Source organism: Ciconia boyciana, chromosome 5 (genome assembly GCF_034638445.1).
Source record: "Ciconia boyciana chromosome 5, ASM3463844v1, whole genome shotgun sequence".
NCBI classification, from domain to species: domain Eukaryota; kingdom Metazoa; phylum Chordata; class Aves; order Ciconiiformes; family Ciconiidae; genus Ciconia; species Ciconia boyciana.
This window is the reverse complement of record NC_132938.1, coordinates 32,436,074-32,457,658: the sequence shown is the minus strand read 5'-3', so window position 1 is coordinate 32,457,658 and position 21,585 is coordinate 32,436,074. Positions and strand designations below refer to the sequence as shown.

Sequence of the window (21,585 nt, the reverse complement as noted above, 5' to 3'; positions counted from 1 at the left end):
TATGGTGGCTTTAAAGGTGACAAAGCATCAAAACATTTTCTCATTCAACATAGGAGCTTAATGCAAAAAAAATTAAAATACACCATTCTGTGATTATTCGCAAAAATATTGGATGTGAATATTATTCATATTGAATTCTTATGAACAATCTGAAAAAATAGCAGGATTCAGTACCAGTAAGATACATTACTGGTACTCGGTACTAATTGGTGCCCATCTTAGTAATCTGTATTTGGAGTTGCCCCAGAGGTTGCTTCTGTTAGGAAACAAGGGTGGAACCAAGTATTTCTTTGTTATGTTGCTGTTGCTTTGCAATTTGTGTCTTTGGCTCCTGTTTCTTGAGTTAAATGTCATTGATTAACAGGGGAATCCAAGAGAGAAGACAAGCTTATATTGAGTAAGAGAGACCCTTTTTTAGCCAACAATCTTTCCTGAAAAACTCTTGCTTTCACTTCAGGAACAAACACTACTAGCAACAGTTCACTCGGTTTTGCTTTTGCATCATTTACAGCTTTCATTCTTGTGATGACTTGTATTGTTTTTGCTGCTTTCTTCTGACACTCTCACTCTAATCAAATAATTTCCTTATCAAACTCCCATGCCCCTTTAAAATGCAGCAGTATCTATTGACACTGTCCAAGTGTTCGCTTAGGATCAGAGTCACAGACTCCTGCTGTCACAGATCTTAGTCAGAAAAATTTACTCTCTTTAAGAGGAAACTCATCGAATACTAAACTCTAACTCAGGAGGCAGATACAGAAACTTATTCCATATATTGTGCCCATTTGCTATACATATTGGTTTTGTGTAACGAAAAACATAGGTCATGGAGGTAAGTTTGTAAAGACATATAAATCTGGAGTTAATTTGACTGTGCATGACCTTTTATATTTCCACTAATATCTAATTTATATCCCTGAGTGGAACAGGAACATACTGCCCCCAGACAATTTCAGTTAAATAAAGAAAATGCATGAAACTTCTGTAGTATATCTTCAATGTCATTAAACTTTATAATAGGAAAATATTTCCTTTGAAATGACTTTATTAGGACTGAATCATTGCTAATAGCATAGGAGGCTACAGGCTTATTGTTCTTACCTCTCTAAAAGCTCCAGTAATGCAACAAACTGTGAAGCTAGACATGACACTGAGTGTTGTGCTATCACTGAACTCTGTAGATTTTGTTTATCTCACAAACTGGTAATAGTATCTTACTCTCTAAACTAACTTATATTCCTAATCTTGTATTTTGAACAATATTGAAGGCTTTGTGCAAATGTTATGAAAGTATATTTTAAGATGACACATGCAAACTATGTGTTAAAGTGCATAATATGTATTACATTTCCATTGTTGCATCATATTCTTTTGACTAAACACCTCTTGAAAATTCTGTAGTTTCATTCATATTGAATGTTACCCAGTCACATCATCTTTGCTGTGTATATGTGCCAAACCAGCAAATGATTACCAGAAAAATTCATAAACCTCACTGCCAATACATGATTGATATCACTGAATCACTCTAAATTAGACCATCTCTTTTACGAGAGATCTTGTAAGAAGGATATTTATGAATTAAGAGTGTAAAGGAATGATTTTTTTTTTTTTCCCAATGGTAGCAGGTAGTAGGTGCTAAGGGGTGTGTGGTGGTCATGCTTCTGATGAGAAACCTCATGATCTCCTGCACAGCTCCTACTTACATACTTTCTTGCGCCTTGACAGTAATTTCTTCAGTAAAATTTAGCCAGCTATACTACACCAAATTTGGCCTTGAATCATAGCAGAAAGCCTAGGCCCAAATTTACACTTCATATGATTAATTAAAAAAAAAAAAAAAAAAAGCCCTGTGAACCTGAATTTATTATTAGGTATAATCTAGCTCAACATACTCTATGGGCACCTGTTAAGTTTGTTGGGTTGTTACAGCACTAAGCCTTCAGGATGTGTGAATGTTGCACACTGTGTACCAATATGCATTTTGAAGCTTGGAATAAATCAGTAATTCCAAAGTATGGCTGTATTGGATTGGTAAAGGTTATGGTGAGGTAAAGTAGGTCTGGTATCTGTTGCTACTAATTATGATCTGACATGTTTAGATGTTGCGTCTCCTCTCTTTCTCCCATCTAAGTTTGCAACATAAAGTAAATGGTAGATAATAATGACTAGAAGAAACCATAATCTCAGACTCATTGATAGCTGATTGACCCCGTGCCCTATACTCTACAGTGTGTTTCATTAATCCTTGGAGAGTCTGCAAAAAGCAAAGATTCTGTCCCTGCCCCTTCATTGCTAATTAATCCTGAAGATTTCAGAAGTCTCCTTACTGTTCCCATACTGTTCCCTTGTTCTGCTTAAACTTTATACTGACTCAGCTTCTCCCTTTTAGTCAGGCTGCAAAAGTCAAGTCGCTGATGGAGAATGAAGATCTCCATCTATTCTGGACTCACATGGCCTGCATATGCAGTTTGGACAGCAAGAAGAAATAACCTACACAAGGTCCTTCAACAACCTGTTGTGATCCTTCTGATAGGTAGGAGAGCTTAAGGCATTCTTTTAATGGATAAAGGAAGCAAGTTGTGCAGTATTTCATTAATAAACTAATTCTCTGAAGAAGTAGAGATTTAATCTTCTGAATTGTGAATAGTGGTACCTGGAACCTACAAAGAAAGAGAGATCAAGATGGGAAAGAAACTTTTCAGGATGGAAGCTCTCCCAAAAAATTGCCATTTTTCAAGGGAAAGTATTGGAAGTTCATTTAGTTCATTATATCTGTCAGGATGAATCTCCAAATCTTCCAGAAGTTTCCCATTATAAACAGGCTTTATACATGTCGAATTCCACTTTGAATTCTGCTGGAATGGGAATATTCTACTGCAGTGCGAGTAAAATCTTATGAGCTCATAAGAAACTGTTTGGACTCAAACACTGAGCTTGTAACAAATCAGTTGCTCTCAAGATTTTTCATCCTGCAGATCAGCTCATTTTTCTAGTTGCCTCAGACCACATATGATATATGATTGTTTCCATCTGTTTATGAGGTTAAATTTCTGAACTGTAAGTAACTGTACAAGGAGAAATTCAGTTATGCATGTTGTTAACTGAATAGGTCTACTTAACAGAGAAAAATGTTTTTGTAACTTATTTTCTTGAGTTGTAGTCACTCTAAATCACTTACTGCATTAATTTATAACTGTGACATAAATCAATTACAGTATGAAACTGCATTCCTCTTTCTAGATTTTAATAATATCTGTCCTGTCCTCAGAAATGACAATAGAATTACACCTGTCCAAGGAGAGTCATCCAGGCATCATGGTCCTTGATGACAGCTGCGAAGCTGACTCTTAAGAGGGTTTCTCTCTTACTGAGGAACGTAGCTCAACGTCCTAAGATTCACAAGTCTTAGGATTAGTGCTACTTGGAATGCTTACCTCTCAAAAAATAAAGGAATTGCATATTTGTCAGTTTTCTCTGAATTACTCAACCTAAAAATATAAAAAACACATTTATCCAAATGATTTAAGCAGTTGAGCTTTTGATTATAAAATTGGAGTCAGTGACAAAGGGAAATGTAAAACATTAAATATAGGTTACATTTAATAAGGCTGTTACTGAGATGATGCAATATTTCAAATGGTACAGTTCCAGTTTAATTGGACCTTATTTTGGATCACTATACCTTCTTTTCAGAAGGAACTTTTCTGTCTTTCCCTTATATGCCATTCTTATGTACTTTTTCTAGTTGCTCTCCATTAGGATCCCTGCTTCAGTAACAGAGTTCTGTGTCAGACTTGGCTATAATGATTTGCAGATCTTCCCTTCAGTCCTTTGGAATTAGGATTTTCTTCCCTTGTTCCTTGAAGTTCAGCTAGGAAGCATGGGAATATAGGAAGTATACCCAAGAAGGTTGCATTGACTGAAGTCAACCGTTCTTTATTATCACCCTTTCAGGTTGATAAAATGCATACGTCATTTGCAAGGCCAATTACTTTATAAATCACATCAAGAACTATATCAATTGTATACAGACATATATTCAGCATTTCTAGCTCATTGCACCGCCTGCAGTTAATCTGATCTTACAGACAATATATTCAGCATTTTTCTGTTTTCCTCTGTTTTTCCTTTTTCCTCTTCCTTTCTTCAAGTTTGATGGTTTTGTGGTGTAATACACAGCTAGCACACTGATGAAGAATTTGTATTCATGAGTTTTCTCAAACTATTTTAATCACAAGGATCACTATGTATCAAGAACACCTTCTCTCCTAAAGTTGAAGTTTTGTGAGAAGGCTAGTGATAACTGTATGTTCTTTCTAACTACAAGATGGGGAAAGGATTTAGAAAATCCCTTTGATCTTTGCAAATTATACCTAATGGACTCTGTGGGTTACCTAGATATGCAGAAAAGCATATTTCAGTGTTTCCATTCACTCTCTGCTTTGAAACTCCCTTAGATTAGTGTAACAACTTTGCACTACCCCTATTAAGTGCTTTACCTTTGGTTTTAGGCATCTTCTAGGTAATTATGGCAGACTGTGCTGAATCACTACTTACTGTCTGGAATGGTAAGGAAGGAAAAGAAATAGTGTCTCTCCTTAACACACAAAGGAAACTGAGTCACTGAGAATTTACTGTAATACCTTCTTTAAAATCATGGTGATAAGTATAAAAAGAGTGAATTCACTGAAAACAAGGTGCCTATCAGTCTAGCCAAGACAAATAATTCAACCATTGATCTTGATTAGACAGACAAGAGTTCATGTCTAGTATACGAAGACTGGCCTTTTCTAATGCAAAATTTTATTTATTAAAGACAACAGCAACAACAAAAAAAGCATTGTGGAATTCAATGGGTATGAAAGTGTTTGATATACCTTACCTTGATACATATTTGTATGCGTATGTAACTAAACATGTGAATAGAGGAAACAACTTGCAATAAAAGCTACATACCTTTTGCCATATTTATCACTTTCGGCAAATAGAAGTTTTGTTTGAAAAATTTGTATGACGTCTGGAAAGCATTCCAGATTCCAGTCTGCCTCTCTCTCAGAAAAGGTCTTTGTAATCTCTCCTTTTTCTAGTTTGTAAACTAATCTTAAAAATCTAGTATGGGGTGAAGGGCATGGAAGTTGGACTCCTATCAAACATTGATAATCTTGCATTATTCTTCTTTAACTACTCAGATGACAAAAAAATGTTATCCAAGATTCTCTTTTTGGTTAACTTCAATCTCTTGGTAAAGCATATCTCATTTCTCTTATGTTTCCTTTAAACCTCAGTTTGTCATGGGAGGCAGAGCAAAAAAGTTCCTTTCCTTTACCTTGAATATGTCATCAGCTGAATCTTCAGGTCTGATTCAGACCAGTTTTAGGTGAGCACAACTCCTGCTGGAGTCCTCAGATCTTAACACAGCATATACTCTTTTTTCCTTCCTTTCCATTTTACCAATTTCTAGCTTCTTTTTAAAAACATATATCTTGTATCTTTTTCCCTTATGTGTTACTACTCTTTGATCTTCCCCAAAATAGGGAAGATCACAGTATACTGCTGTGTATAGTTTGTCACCATTTCTCAGTTATCTTTTCATTATCTTTTGTTCCCAAGTCACTTGATAAAATATCCTTTTTTTAATTTTTCCCCACTTTCATACCATGATGCATTTTGCTTTTCTAGAGCGTCCTTGTTCCTTTGTTCTTTAGAGAAATCTAATTAGTAAATCAGGTAATGATAAGCTATATAAAATAAAATAGGATTTTACAAGCAATGCTGAGTTGCACTGTATGCCAATGTTCATTTTGTTCTGAATCTGGATTGTTTTATCAGTATAAACTTCTGTTCAAAAGACCAAATTCCACAGTTATCTAATTAGCTCAGCAGGGAGGTTCCTTGCAACTTAAACATTTGTGTCTATACAGAGACACTAATTGGAGTTGCTCTTATAAATGATGGAGTATGGGAACAAAAACAGAGTTTGTTTCTATTTATCTTATGTTTCTATTTCTTTCAAATCTTTGAATACTCTCATTCTCATAATGAGAAATAAATTGGATACAATGCTATTATTTACTCCGGTATGTTTTATTTATTTTGTCCCTTGTACTTTGAGATCAGACCTCTCTGAGGAACAACCATTGTTTCTCAAATATTACATAAACTCAAAGCCTACTGTTGTGCTTATCCTGATTTTGCTCAAGTTAAACATACAGTCTTGAAAAAAAGCTGTGAAAACAGTCTTTATCATTGTCAGTTTTGCCATTTCTAGAAGGACTAGCAGCTGGGAAGCTCTGAACAATCATGGTAGTCAGACTAAGAAAAGTAGGAAGTCTGAAAGAGAGGAAAAAAATGTCTTACTAAGCTAAATTTGGAGAAATGTACTATATTTTAAAATACCATGCAAGAACCAAAATTGACAATGAAAATATTAGAATGGAAAAAGGAAGAAAGCATCAGCAAGGGATGAATAGAATATTTATTCTGCAAAAAAGGGAAGCGGAAACCCATCAAGATGAAAGCTGTATGTGATCTTATTTTCTACTAAAAATCAGCAAAGCATTTTTAGTGAAAAAATATCATAATGATAATTATAATAAATTCAATAAATTGCATCTTTAAAGACAGATTAGCAAATCACCCCAATGTCTAATCAAGATCAATAAAGGCTAAGCTCCCTCCTCCCCCCAACAAAACCAACAAAACTTCCCTTAAAACAGGTTGTTTCAGAAAATCCCTTACTTTCTTCTTTTTTCCAGGCTCCTAATGCATCTACATTAGCAGGTTAGTGCAAATCAGGAGCATATTTTGAAGCAAATCTCCCAGTCATCCCTACTTACTATGTTTTGCATTGCATTACAGAGCAGGCTCAAGGAGCATCCCCCCTTGGGGATAAAACTAAACTGCATCACATGGAGCACACCTAATACATTCAGCCCAAGGCACCCAACTAGCACTAGTTCAAAGAAACAAAACCTCTGAAATGCATATAATGTAGATCTCACTTCCTCAGCTATTTTCCTTTACAGGTATACTTTTATTGGTCAACACTACTTACCAATGTAGACATAAGCGCCGAGGTCCAAGACCAGAATAAACAGACCACACAATCATGTAGACATTGCTACAGCAAGTGCTGTGTGAAAAGCTCTGTGAATAGCTGGTAGTCTTGGCTCACTAGCATTTTTGAAAAAATTAAAGAGGACTTGTCTGGACATAAAATTTTATATGAAAGGAATCAAAATATGTCTCTCTAGTTTTTCACAGTGTTAGCTGTTAAAGACAAGTAATAAGGAAGAATATTTTAAAAATAAAGCTGTTTGGAGTAAAGGAACTTAAAATTTCCATTTTAGAAAAGCGCTGATGAAATTTTGTCCTTCAGCTGTATTGTCCTTTTTTTTTTTTCCCTAACAGTCTTGATGCATTTTGGTTGTTTAATCTTCTTTGTTTTTCAAAAACAAATTGTTTAGGCCCAGCCCTTTCTTCAAACTCCTTTTTAAGGTCAGTTTCTTAAGTGAGTTGTATGCAACTCTGAGTATGTCTGTCTTGCCTTTAACTTTTGAACCTGTTGGCTGCTTGCTGCCAGTTTAGAAATGCTAGGCTCAAAGAGAATTGAAGGAGAGTGAAGGCTACTGAGGGTGATTATTCTGTGAGAGATCAAATCCTTTTAGGCATTGAGAATCTAAGTGTAAAAGACGATACCATAAGAAATCAGACTTAATTATCCCTGCTGTTCATGGAGAAACTTGCCATTTTTGTGAAATAATGAACTAGCTAAATGCTATGCAGAAATGATAAATCTCTTAATCATCAACATATTTTTCTTCAACAGTTACATATCAGATATTTCACTTCAGCTCATGGAGATGTCACTTGCATTTTATTTTCCTTATGGATTCTGGGAGCAGATTGATGTGGAAACAACCAAATCCATCAGTTTTCGTTTAAATGTTGAGGGGGTTTGTGTTTTCTTGGGGTTTTTTTTCTTTAACAAAAAGCTTTTCTAAGAAATATATAGCTCAGCATAAGCTGAGATGTATGCAATGTGGTTGCACTGGTATGTAGGGTATGGCTGTGATATCCCAACCCACTCGATGTTCGTGTTGCAGATATGTCTTTGCTCATATTTATAAAAAAGTGAACATATGCCCTGGTCCACTAACAAAATCTGCATTAAGTGATTGCACTGTGCCCATAGAGTCCTATCCCATTCCTGGATGGAAGCCACATTTGAAAAACCTGCTGCAGCTATTGATGGCCTCCTTGTTTTCATCACAGCATCCTTCTAATTACCATCTGGCAACTAGAAGGAGTAGAATAAAAATGTTTTCACATTTGCATCATTGTTTTCTGTATTTTTGGCTTAACATGTGCACACTTGTGTTTTGAGATTGCTCTTAGCTGTCTTTACAACAGCTTATCTCAAACTGTGCTGTAGGGAGGTAGTGGGGTCTAGAGAACAAAGAGGTTTTGGTGTCTGTTGTTCTGAGGTTTCAGTATTGGCAGCCAACTGAGATGAATGGGAGGTATTTCTGTAGTTAGTCACAATTTTAATACTTGCTGGAATTAGGGAAAGGAGAGGGAAGAGGAAAAAAAAGCCAGATATTTTTCTCTCAGCATCATCTAGCTCTGTGTTCTGTGGATCAAATGCTGCCCATCATACAGGAGAAGAGACTGGAGGAAGTCTTTCCCTGGAAAGCGTCATGAATTCATTGAAGTGGTTGAACAATTTTATTCCCCCTACAGAAAAATGCAAGAGGAGTTACCTTCACCATGTATCTGTGGTGAGTCAAGCCATCTCATTTAGGACACAGCAACAGCTAGACTTCTCCACACTAGCCCAGATGCTGGAGTGGCCAAACACATTCCTGCCACTGAAACCTCATCCACAGCTCATTACACGGTGTGAGCATTTGCCTGGTAAATCAAGGAAGCTCATCTCTTCTTTGAGTTCCAGCAGACCCAGTCCTTATTGTATTCAGAAAGATCAGTTAGAAAAAAAGCTCTTTCATAAAAACAGTTAAGTCATCTCAGTTTTTAATAAGTTAGTAAGTGGACAAAACTGACACTCAACTAAAACGTTAACAAATATTGTAAGTTTCAGCCTTTTCTTTTATCTCTCCAAGGGGGAAGTAAAAACAGAGAAAGGGTTGTCAGAAATGTTGGATTTTCTTGAATTTGTAAGTGGATATTCTGGACAAGGAGGAGGTAGTTGTAAGAAAACATGACATAAGAATGATGGTCCTGTATAGCAAGACTAGGTCAGACCAAAAGTGCCTCTGGCCCAATATCCTGTCTCTCACAGTGGCCAGGAGCAGATTCCTAGTAGTGGCAAGTCATAAAAGACTATAAGAACAGGACCACCTCACCAGGAGGATTCCTCTGGTAGTTCTTCTCTTTAGTCCTCCAGTTTTCTCAAAAGTCTTCAGTTTAGCTCAGAAACTCAAGCCACAGTTTTTATGTTTGTTTAATAACCCTTGATACATCTAATGACAAGTGGAAGAAATGTTGTCCTCAGTGTGCTGCCTCAGATAATGTGAATCACGAGTTGGGACCTTCCTTAATTCATCAGAATTCTGTATAAAATTATAGTAAGATTAAAGAAGAGTAACATGCAATTTCATTTGTATTTTTGTATGAACATTTATATCATGCTTAAATGCCTATCTTTGCACCCTGGAGGCTTTTTATGTCTGTAATATTAGTAAAGCATTATACTACACTAAAGTGGTTCTCTCCCACAAAATCTCATTTATCTTTATGGTTACTATTTCCTATGTATTTTTAAAATCTATACCCATAGAATTCCTAATAAAAATTAAAAACATGCATCTACACCACACTTAGTTTTTCAGTAATTCTTTCTCAGCAGACACATCCCAGATCCTATTTCCTATCTGAAATCTAGCCAATGTCTTGTAGCATGTCAATCTTTCTCCATCTTTTGTAATTGGTATGATCTCAACACTAAGTATGGTACTAGCAAATTTTATACACAGCTGGGAAGCTCCAGTCTATAAATAAAAGCAATTCTTGGAACCAAACCTGTACTGATTTATATGGTGGTTGATTTGGGTTTTCTTTTTTTGGAAAACATAAGTAGTAATTTTTTGAATACTGCAAAAATATTAATAAAAATAAATATAAAACTTATCAATAGGGAATTAAATTACATTTCTGAGACTATTGTATGTGTCATCTGGAATTTCTATATTTATATGTTTACCAGAGTTTCATGTTAAAGCAAATTCTAAAACTAAATTCTTCTTCTGCCTCTCTTTATGTAAGTAAAAACCGTACATTAAAAACTTCAAAAATCAGTGTTAGAAGGGAAGGGATGGTCTGTCATCAGAGTCTTATTTGAGAGTAGCTTAAAGATTAGAAACCACATGCATTATAGAGTATAAAATATTATCCAGATTGATCTCTGAAATGTCTAAATTATTTTTGTTTGCTGCTTTTAGGAAACTGAGCTCAGTGACTAGATTCCTTTATATTCTGATCTAGACTGAGTTTTTCAAAAGCAAATCAAGTTGCTTAAAGCTTAAAGCTGTTAAAGCTTTAAATCAAGTTGCTTAAAGCTTAAAGCTGTTTGCTAAAGCAAACTTAAAGCTGTTTTCTCAGAGTTCTCTAGGAAGCCATGGACCACGGCAGCCAGGACAGGGCAAGATGACGAGCCTTTGCTTAGGCACATGGACGGGGGGTTGTGCAGGTGTGGGGATGCAGACAGTCGGCAAACAATTTATTTTTGTTTCCATAACTAAAACCCAGTCTGAGGCAATGTTCAACACTATATACATCTGAAGTAACACAATGACAACCTTGGTCTTAACTCCAGAATTAACTTACATGCCTTTCAACTCTGTGGGTTGGCATGCACCGAGACTGTATTGATATACATGGCCAAATTTCATCCATGTCCCACATACCCCATCATTTCAAGTTTAAAGGCAGATTCTGGTCCATGACTTATTGTCAATATGCTCTTGGTACTAAAAGGATATTTAATTTGTTTATGAATTATTTATAGCCATTATATATCTCAATTGGTAATTTAGTAATTATTTCTTTAATTAATAGAGATTTTTAAGTTGTTTTTTTTTTTTTTTAATTGAGATAGATAGCCAATAACCATATGTCTAAATGCATTGTGCTGTGAAGTGACTTGCATGCTGGCTGCACATCTACTTTAGTTGCTGTCATATTACTAATTATTTATTTTTCTGAGAAACTTCCATTTTAGCTAAAATATGTAAAAAGCATTTTATATAAACATTTTCTCCTCCAGGACTAAGGACCAGCACACTCCATATATGTCTTTGAAAGTTTTTGAGATTGGATGGATTTGGGACCTTTTCATTCTCACTACTTTTCAGAGCCTATATGGCTACTGACAAAACCACTAGAAACAGACCACAATTCCTTCTGTTGTGTAAAATCCTGATAACATGTATAGTCATTCACAGACTCCAGTTCTCTTGTATCAAGCTCATATTAAATTTCCGTAACATCGATATAACAGAGATTTTCATATTGCAGTGTTTTGTTGAGGAGCTGCTGCCTTTGATTAATCAATAATATGTTTCATAAAACCAAGGAAGTTAAGAAAGCATACTTTTGTAATACCTATCTGTTAGGGGAGTGTGGCATCTAAGCTTTTTTCAAAGCTTTTTTTGTTGGCATAAAGAATTAGACTGTCCACATGATACCAGAAAAATAAAGTACTGATATGAGCTTGTAGTTCACACAAATGACTACGTCTTTGTCAAAGAAAACTCCTTATGTCTGCAGAGAGACAACTAACTTTATAAATTCTAAGCTTAGTACTGTAGGTACATAATTGTTCTGAAGATCCTTCTACTTTGTACCTTTCTTTTCAACAGAAAGAAAAATGCTAGCTTAGACTTTCTTACTTTATCTAATTAGGATTTATCAGTTACCACTCATAAATGTAGTGTTTGGTACATGCTTCAGTATCCAAATATATCTAAATACATCTAGCTGCTACGAATAACTGATTATCCTATAAGAAATGTAATTTATATTTATTTGTGTACCAATATTACTTGTACTCGGAAGTTATAAGCCTATTCTCCTTTCCTACCTAAATAGAATGTCTCTGGTGCTTAATTTTTTTTGCTAAAATACCTCTTTTGCCCCTTTTGTTGAAAGATTCCTGCTATGTAAAAATATAAATTATAGAAGGATTTTCCTCTGCCAAAAAATGTATTTAATTCCTTTTTTTTCCCCTGGCCTTTCTCTAAAACCACAGAAATCTTCATTTTTGAGGTAGTAACTCCTAAATTTGATTCCATGAGGACAGCATTAAAAGCTATAAATATATTAAAGCTATAAACGTATTTGGCCCAAATTAAATGTATTTCTGGCATGTAAGTTTATCCTTTTGGAAGCCTGGATCTCTCACTGGATGTACCCATGCAGTTCTTCCTGTATTCAAAACTTACAATTTTGAGCTAAATGAATGCTGTGTTTTGTATAGATTGATTGTTCAGTCATCATATAGGATGGCTTATATTGTCCTGTAAATGACCACTTATCAAATAATATATTTCTTCTAATGATTATCCAAACTGCTTTAAGGCAGCAGAGCACAGATAAGGTTAATGACACTAAATAAAATGACACCAGGAAGGAATCTGTCTGAAGTAATCCAGTAATTCCCTATTGTTTGGGAAGTCTGAATTTATTTTGAGTAATAGGTGGTTTCTACAAGAAAACAGTGATAATTATATTTATGTCTCCCAAGTATTTTCTCAGGAAACAGGCAAACAGCCTTGCTTGGTTTGTTTTAAGAACAAACATAGTACCACTATAAGTATTTTCTTGTTGACTCTGAAGATGAAATGGATTACTAATGGATGAAATGTGATACTGAAAGAGTAAATTTTAGGGTATTTTGCAAAAGAGAAAATAAAGACGGAGTTTGCACAAACTTTATAGATTCTGTAGAAATGTTAAGAAGTGTGTACATATCCAAATGCAAAACAAACAGGGCCTTGTCATTTTATGCTGTATAGGATGAAAACTGACAATAGCAGCACATATTCAGCTAGGTGTGCATCTTAAAATAATGAGCTTCAGTGGATTGAGAACTAATCTGGAAAGTAGATTAACATTATTGAAGCCACAGATAATACAACACGTTTTTGGGTTTTTTAATGGGATATTTGCCACAACTTTAATGAGTGAAAAGTACTCCCTAGACATTCAGATAAAATGTACATTTCCCCAGACATATATAGGGTTGTATAGTGTTCTCCATAACTGCAGTACTGAAGTAATAAATATTTTAAGATTTTACCTTTTGCAAGATGGAGTCCACTGGTCATCCTCCACATAACCTAACCTAACTGAACATTCCTTGAGTTAAGATATAGATGGAAGTGATCTTAAGCCTAATTTGCATGGTTCTCCTCAGCTCCCTGTCCCTCAGTCTGTCAGGTGGTTTGGAGCGGCTGCAGCATATAAAGTCAATAGATGGTTGCAGATAGATCATTATAAACAGGAGACTTGACATACATACTTTAAACCATTTTTTTGTAACTTTTGGTTTTTAATTTTCTGATTTTAAGCTCTGATACAAAATTAATAATGGACTATAATGACTAGTTTGTCATAGTCTCTTGCTAATAATGATCACCAAGATATTTGTTTCACTGTTAAATGTGTATTTAATTATCCTTTAAATGTTCTATAGAAGTTTACAAATAACTTTTTTCACAGATAGGCATGCAATAACTGAATAATCTAGAAATGGCCTTTGTTATACATTACAATTATAACCTTGTTTCTCAGTGTTTGATATTTCATTCAGAGTCACATGTGAAGCTGGAAACAAGTAGAAAAAAGTTCAGTATTTTCAGCAATTATTCATTGACAATGATGAGGTCATGGTATACAATCATGCATAAAGGTGATGGTCCATAAATTCCTAATTTTTTCTGGAAATAGCTGTGTGGTTTTAGTAGCCTTATAATGTATGTAGAAAACTTTGCATAAGATATGGTTAACATCATCAGAAGACAGTACTACAAACAGTGGCAACATAAGAATTTTATGCCTTTATACTGAGTAAGAAAAACAAAACCAGCAACAACAATTGAATATACAGTGTTTTTACCTTTGTGTTCCTAATCCATTCATTTGTAAATAGTCTACAGGTTGATGAAGAGTTCAGTTTTCTTATTCATCCCCTTTAGACATAGCCATGGTAATAATTTTCCTAATGTAGATATTTGTCTCCTGGAACTGAATAGCACTGCTGAAATATCCCTGTCTGAACTGGATTTGACTTAATGGTTCATAAGACTTTCCGCTGAGCATTTCCTCTACTTGTTAAATTCTTTTGGTACTCAGGTAATTTTTTTAGATTAATTCCTAGGAAGAGACCACTGTCATAGTTTCTTACTGCAAGCACTCCCAGAAGTTGGGCAGAGGACTCTGTTTCTCTGTTCACCTACTGCAAGCTCACATGTTATTACAATGACAGAGAACGATAAACTCCTGAATGTTATTGAATGCTCTTATGCGTCCAACCACAGAAAGAGAGTTTAGGAAGTGGATCAACAGCTTTTATGTTCTTAGATTCCACTTTGAATAGGTGGACAAAAATAAAATAATTAACAGTAAATATAAATACAGAGAGACAACAATAACAACAAACCATTAGAGGACGAGAGGAAACGGCATCAAGTTGCGCCAGGGAAGGTTTCGATTGGATATTAGGAAAAATTAGGAAAGGGTTATCAAGTACTGGAACAGGCTGCCCAGGGAAGTGGTTGAGTCACCATCCCTGGTGACTCAAAAATGGATTTAAAAAGCCATGGCATTTAAAAGCCATGTAGATGCGGCACTTAGGCACATGGCTTAGTGGTGGACTTGGCAGTGTTAGGTTTATGGTTGGATTTGATGATCTTAAAGGTCTTTTCCAACCTAAATGATTCTATGATTCTATGTCTAAAAGGTCTCATGTAGGTTATGCTGAACAGACACAGCCATTGAGAGACTGTGTCATTCCACAGGTCTGAAAGCAATTAGGAAGGATGAATCCAAATAGCTTGCAAAAGTCTGGAACAAATGGACCACGTCCTCAACTGCTGTAAATTGAAGTATCATCTCCCCTGAGTTTAGTGCAGCTATTTCAATCCTATCACAAGAACAATAACAGCAACAAAACGTGACTTTTCAAGTAAATGTACTTCAATGTCCTTCCAAGAACATTCATATAAATGAGATTTAAGGAAAGAATTGTCTTGACAAAGAGCTGAAGACTGTTGAAGAACCTGACTGCATATTGTCTACTCATACCCAATATTTAGTGGCACTATCCTTAATATTTACCATATGTAAGCATGTATCCTGCTTTATCAGTGCCTGTTAGCTCTACGGAAATAAAATATACTACCCACACCCATGCGATCATTTTTAACCCATCTTGTAACCACAATACCTTTGTACAGTACTTGAAAACAGAAGGCAGTTACTTACATCTTCATGCTTTACTTTTGCTTGAAATTTGTGGTCTTTAAAACAAAAATTGTCTTCACAGGGGCTTGATTTAAAAATTAATAATTGCTTGAAAGGCATACCCAGGACAGAAAATACAGAGTCTTCACAACAGGAAATGTAAGATATAGTTCAGCAATACACAGCTTTCTGAGTTTCTTGCCAAGTTATGACAGATACGCTGATTGATTACTAAAAGGTAGAAGCAAGGCCAAAATCTGGATAGCATATTCCAGTGAGACTGGAACCACTTATTCTTCGATTAGCTCTTGAAACTGCAGTTTAACTTCAGTTTACATCATTGTGTAATAGTATCGACCAAATAGCTTTGCAATGTCTTGCTGAACTTTAGCATTACTTATCTAGAAACCTGAAGTTGTAGATTGTGACAGTTTTTATTTCCATGGGGACTGCAGTAATTGTACTCTTACAGGTTTTATCATCAGTTTGCCAACACAAGAATGGTGTGCTCATCAACCAGCATGTCCGCTAACAGGTACACTTCAGAGCTAGTTTGAGGAAAGTTTCATTGCCCTTAGGACATTTAATTGCATCCACCTTTGGTGTTTCTGAAATGCTTCCCCACACTAAAACAGAGTAGACTGAAAGGATTTCATGTGAAAATTAATGAAGAAAAGTTTTTAAAATACTAACACAGTAATTCCTAGCAATATTTGAAGCTTGTAAAGGAGTGAGATTTGTTTGGAGCAATGGCTCACAACCTGTCAGGGAAAATGTAAGCAACTCTGACAAACACACTTTAAATAGCCTAATATATTGTAAACAAAATCCTTCTTTTGTTCATTCAAACCTGAATTTGACTGATCAAAAAGTCCTAAACAGGAAATAGAACAAACAGTATTAAAAATAGGTAATCTGCATAAGGATTATCATCTACCCATTTTGGACGTCATTTAATTCTTTTAATCAATGTTAATCCTCATTTGGCATATTGTTTTGGTGCTTGGGCCTGCCTCAGGAGCAGCTTCAGATTTCAGAGTTTATCTTCTGTGGAAAAATTTATATCTTTGAATGAACCTGAAATGACCTTAACTTTCTTCTTTCCCTTTGATGGCTTAATGATAATCTTTGCTAACACGTCACTGAGAACAGGAAGGTATATAAGCATGTGCAAGACTAAAGGCGTTTAAGCAATGATCTAAATGTTTCTGTCTAAATTATTGAGAAGTTTAGGTTCTTTGACAATTAGAATTCAATAGTCCAAACTGCAGAAATGTAATTAGCAAATTCCAAATGAACAGTTTATTTAGAATTGTTTTTATTTGTTGTTTTTTTTTTTAAAGATACATTATTTCTCATAGTGATACACACAGATATTCTTGTTTCTCCTAGTGAATATGAGTCCTGAAAAGTGTCTATCTAAAGGTTGATGAGGACATTTCTCAAGTAGTTCAAATTATACCTTGTTCATAAAGTCTTGGCAGTGAAGAGTTTTGCATATAGATGTAGCCTTAACATATTCAAATGAGTGTCATTTTGCTGAAATAACCATTTGTAAATTTATTGGAACTGGGAAATTGTAAAGAGCCTTTTTTAGACTTCTTCATGCGACACATTTATACTGTAGTCCAGTGCACTGGGACCTAGCAAGGCTATAGGAGACATGCTCATGTCCCTGAACAGAACAAGTACATGAAATCTGGGTTTCTCTCATACCTGGCCACTGCCCCCAGCCTCTCTGTTATGCCAGTCTGTGGATGCCTGATGAATGCTCCTCTTTCCCTTTCTTTCCCTTGCTCTCTCTTGTGTTTTACCCATAATGATGTCATCGAATCCAAAACTTCTGCATGAAATGTCTTGACATGAACAAAATAACATATTTGATACAGCATGAAATGCCAAAGTATGAAATACTTAATGAAATAATGAAATCAGGTAATTCTACTGTGAAGCAAAAGCAAATATTGAAACTTTGAAAATGATTTAAAAAATAGAGCTGTCTGCCTCTGTCTTACTGTACTTTCAGCAGTTTCCAGGTGTATTTAAACAAAAAATAGATTTTTTTCTTATATTTCAGTCATTAGGGGAAATATCTCAGGTTTAGCTGCACTCTATATAAAAAAAAAAGGAAGGTGTCAGCAAAAGCTTTAATGTTTTTCCACGAGGCATATGGCAACTTCCATTGTTTAAGACAAATGAGAGTAAGACTTCAGGTGCTCTTTTTTTTTTTCTTTTTTTTTTTAAATACACATTGCTTTCTCAGCGGGATTGCTTTTTAAGCATGAAAACAGATTGGGTCAGTCCACAAACCCTGGTGACCCTTTTTCACTGAAGAAGTTTGAATTTTGCATGCAATAAACCATGGCTATATTGTGTGTTAATGATTTCTATAAATCAGCTGCAAGATTTGGACAAATTCTCATTGATTTATGTAGGGAGTTGACTGAGCGAGAAGCGAGTTATGGAAAAGCCCTACCACCATTTGTAGTTCTAGGTCTACAAAGAAGAGTCATATCTTCAGACAAATAAAGAGCAGCTGAGAATATCCATATCTGCATCGTACTAATATCTGTATACAGCTACAACAGAAATTGCTTGAAGACTTTGAATTTTTCTTAGTTTTTGAATTGTTTTGGTAGTTCATTTTACATAAGATCATATAAATAGCATATTATTAGTTTCTCTTTCCATAATATGTCATGGAGTGTACTCAGCTTATACTAGTATTACAAAAAATATTTTATATTTATGGATAAATAACATTGTATGGATGATAATTTTTCTACATTATTCTCATTTTATAATTATTTTAGAAATAAAATATAGTTATAATAATAATAGCATATAATAATTCGTCATCTAACATTACCTAAACAGAAATTAGAGCTGTTTGAATACCTGATTTATATGGCCTAGCTTTGAGCCATATGGTTTCTGACCTATAGCGGTACTAACAAAAAAGACTATCTTTGTGTTTGATTTAAGCTCAGAAATAGCAAGGGGCTAAATTCTAACATTTTAGCATAGTCAGGCTGACTGTAACTGAAATGCATTTTATCACTGCCTACAAAGTACAGCAGTGTTATTAACTTGTCTCATTAATTAATTACTTTGTTTTTCATTACTCCTCTGTTCCTCTATTTAGTTTTTTTCAGTTATATTAATTCTGCAAGACCCAATAGAATTATTAATTTTTTCAGACTTAGATGTTCTGATATCATGTGTTCTTTCTTTTCTTTTTTCACCATAAAATACTGCTATATGCTGTTTTTTATTGTTATCATTATAAAGCGTTATTACAGCAGCTTAGAACAAGTATTCAAACTGGGGTTATTCTCCTCCTTTCTGTAGATGTGATAGCAGGAAAAGATATCTAGGAGACAGTCTGTCCCCATTTTTCTTGGACAGACAGGAAATGGACAGACATTGTCTACGATGTCCTTTTCTCTTTTTTAGCTATTCATCAAGTGTTAGAATATATGAAAGCAAGTTGTCTTTGTGAAACTGTTTTACAGAGCAGACTAGGTCCTAATAATTTCATAACTTTTAAATATGTCCTCACTTAGACATTTTTTATTCTGCCTTATTCCTGTGACCATCTTCTGCAATCCCCCCCCCCCCCCCATTTTATTGAAATCAAAGCTTCCTGATGGAACATTAAGTGAAGTTTAGCAGAAGAAAAATAGTTAGGAAAAAAACATTAATTAATATTCTGTCTTGAAATATCTGTTTATTTTTTTGGAATAGTGTGTTTCAATTTTTGATCACTTTTTTAGTATTACAAAAACCAACGTTCTTAGTAAATTTCCACTGTAAGAAAACTAAAGACTTTTTGTTTTATTTTGATTCCCATAAAAATAAATTTCAAAATTGTGCAATTTATGCAATTGCTTAATTGCAAATAAAATGTGTCTCTTCACAGCCTGTAATTTATTCAGTGAATTCCAAACTGGAAATATTTCAGGAAAATAGTATAAATCACACTTTGCAGTAGAGTAAAAGTTATGCATTCAGATCTCTGGGTAGGCAAATATAGTAAAAAATAATTCTGAAAAGTTATTTAACTCTGGGGCTGCACTTCTGACTGTTCAGAGTTTACCACCACATATGCCATTTCCTCTTATGGGCTTCAAAGACCTCTGCCTTTGAAGATGCAGAGGTTAGGCTGGTAAGTCATTCCACTTAAGGTTGTCTACCTCCACTATCCACGTACATGAAAGCTGCTGGGAAAAATTTCAAACCCACTTCCATTTGGGCCTGCATAATTTTGCAACTAACTTTCAAAGTTAATACTGTAATTTTAAAGCTGAAAAATGCAATATAAAATTACTACAATTACATAAAATTAAAATTAAAATTACGACAATGCAGACCACATTCGGCAAATTTAGCAGACTTTAGCACAAAGTTCCACATGCTGAGGAACTAAAGCTTAACAAATTAGCTCCAGATATGACCATATTAGTGGGAGCTGGAGACAGCCCCACAGGGCTGGCTTTTCTTTGACTAAAGAAATGCCCTCAAGAAGACTCACTTGAGCTAATGAAGGCATTATATAAACAGTTAAAAGGCAGTTGTTGGAGGCTGGTAGAAGGCTCATGTATCAGCAGTTAGTAATTACGAAGGTTTCCTATCTTCTCTCAGAATAAATATCCTGTCCCAGCTGTTGCAGGCCTGCTGAATGGAGACTTTCTAGTCGTTACATGTCCAGGCACTATTTTGTGTAGTGTAACGTATGTGGTGTCTTACCTCTGCATCTCCGTATCTCCCTCTGCAAGTCAGCCAAAGACCAAAGATTGCAATCAATAACCTGATCAGTAACAGTAAAATCATTTACTCAAAGCAATAATTAATACAGAGGATTTACACTGGCTGAAGGGGTCGTCAGGAGGTAAATGATGTATGACTGACGCACCTGGGAAGACGACTAAAATTAGCAATAATGCTTCTTTCTTTCTTTAAAGAAAAGGAAAAAAAGAGTTGGCTTCACCCTGTAGTTTGGAAATCACACATGGCCATTACCATTATGATTCACATTGAATTAAATGAAATAAAAATTGAGTAAATAATTTCACCTAAATATGAGACCAATGAGCAAAGACGTTTTTTGCGTATATTTATTAGTAGAATATGTTATATGAACAGCTAACATTTATTATTAATTGATACACTAATTAAAGCCATACTAGTCATTTCCATTAGCTTACCCTCAAACTTCTACAGAGCTGTCCGTCTGGTTTTAATCAAAACCAAATGGTAATCCAAGTTCTCAGGCTGGAACAGCTAAGAGGAAGTCATTCAGAGGAGGCAGAAGAAAGCAGAAAAGATAAACAGATGATATTCACTAAATTTGTATAGAGCAAAGGATGTAGATGCTGTGGGTTACTCTGGAGACGTGATTCAGGCACCCTGTCAAACTGGAACGAAGTAGTTACAAGTGTTTTATGTCAGCAAAATACTAATATGATCAAGATGGAGTCTGTCCTTTTGCTTTTGCAGAGCTGGATTTGTGTGACTCTGGAGGATTCTCAGAAGAGGTAAAGCAACATATACCACTGCCTGCAATATGACTGTGTTTAAACTGTAGTGTTCATTTTCTCAGATCCAGCTTATTCTCTTGAGTAGGAATACAATTTTCGCATACGCGTGTAAACGGTATCTATCTAACAGTGTATATTTGGTCATCAGAATAGCACTACACCCTTTGTAAATGTGATGTGTTAATTGAGTTTAGACTATGTTGTTCTCTGCCTGTTTCTCACTACCTGGTGCCAAAGATCCGGCATTTCAGAGACGTTCTCTTGTCGTTCTGGATAACTGTTATTTTGCATGAACTTTAGAGATGTATAAAATATTTTTTCAAAGAAAAAAAAAACAGGAGGGAAGGGTTTGAAAACAATTTTACATTATGTAACTGTAGCACAGATCTTCCTGTTTGACAGAAATAGCCCAGCAGTGTATTAAGCTAAATGTCTTGAAATGCTGGGTCTTGTCGTCTTTCCCCCCCCCCCCCTCTGTGCGCTCTCCTCTCCCTGGCGCAGGCAGGCAGGCTCATTCCCTGTCTCTCTCTCCCTCTCCCTCTCTCTCAAAGGCAGGAAA

At 35.2% G+C, this 21,585-nt stretch overlaps 1 protein-coding gene across 1 annotated transcript in view; it reads left to right on the top strand.

Annotated features, from left to right (window-relative positions):
• The first annotated feature begins 20,858 nt into the window (after positions 1 to 20,858).
• The window catches only part of DLC1 (DLC1 Rho GTPase activating protein), a 237,199-nt gene continuing 236,472 nt past the window's right edge, over positions 20,859 to 21,585 (top strand). Inside the window, exon 1 of the mRNA XM_072861421.1 lies at positions 20,859 to 21,023. The gene's annotated coding sequence lies outside the window, so the exon portion shown is untranslated. The remainder of the gene's footprint in view (positions 21,024 to 21,585) is intronic.